General features: G+C 38.3%; 1 non-coding gene across 1 annotated transcript; it reads right to left on the minus strand.

Moving 5' to 3' along the window:
• LOC134543837 (5S ribosomal RNA) lies at nt 1-119 on the minus strand. Its single transcript, XR_010077286.1, has one exon. It is a non-coding gene; the product is annotated as a 5S ribosomal RNA (ribosomal RNA).
• Nucleotides 120-838: the final 719 nt, after the last annotated feature.

Raw genomic sequence — 838 nt, forward strand, 5'->3', positions numbered from 1 at the left:
TGCCAACGGCACGTGGTGTTCCCAAGCGGTCACCCATCTAAGTACTAACCACGCTCGACGATGCTTAACTTCGGTGATCGGACGAGAACCGGTGTGTTCATCGTGATATGGCCGTTGGCAATGATATAGATGTTTTTTTTTTGCAGTTTGTATTTGCCACTCGAAATAGCTATACCAGGTGTGATTGTTACAAACAACAGGAGAAATCGTGTAATGAACACTCTTTTACTTCCCCCCCCCCCCCTCCCCACACACAACACCCACCACCCTCACCATCCCAACCACCAAAGCCCTCTTCAAAATACACTCTCACACACACACACAAACCCACACTCTATAACTGATGAACATTACCATAACTTCTTAAAGCCATTAGATAATATTTAACTCAAGAAAGGTATTGTGATATGTTTAAAGAAAGAAAGGTGAAACCTTTAACTTTACCAGCAGGTATTAGTATCACTGAGGTATCTTCTAGGTTGTAGCAGCAATAGTAGTAATAATAATAAAATTAAATAAGGTAATAAAAAAGAAAAGTTATACATGTGATCAAATCATGAATGTATAAAACTGGAATGAATTTAAATTTTTTTTATTTTTCTTCATAGGCTGTTTTGAAATTGATGAGTAAGTGCCTCTTCTTTTAAATTTTTTAATGCTGAACACTGTTACATAAGAGATGAATGTTTAGAAAATTTAAAAAAAAAAAAGCTAGCCCAGCCCCCTCCCCCCCTCACACAAAATCCAAACAAAAAAAAAACACCCTCCTTCAAAACATCACATAATCATCCAGCCAGCAGTGCAGACGAGAAATTTGCACTCGGGGCCGCCATTTTGA

The sequence above is a fragment of the Bacillus rossius genome, unplaced genomic scaffold (assembly GCF_032445375.1).
Source record: "Bacillus rossius redtenbacheri isolate Brsri unplaced genomic scaffold, Brsri_v3 Brsri_v3_scf22, whole genome shotgun sequence".
In the NCBI taxonomy this organism is placed as follows: Eukaryota; Metazoa; Arthropoda; class Insecta; order Phasmatodea; family Bacillidae; genus Bacillus; species Bacillus rossius.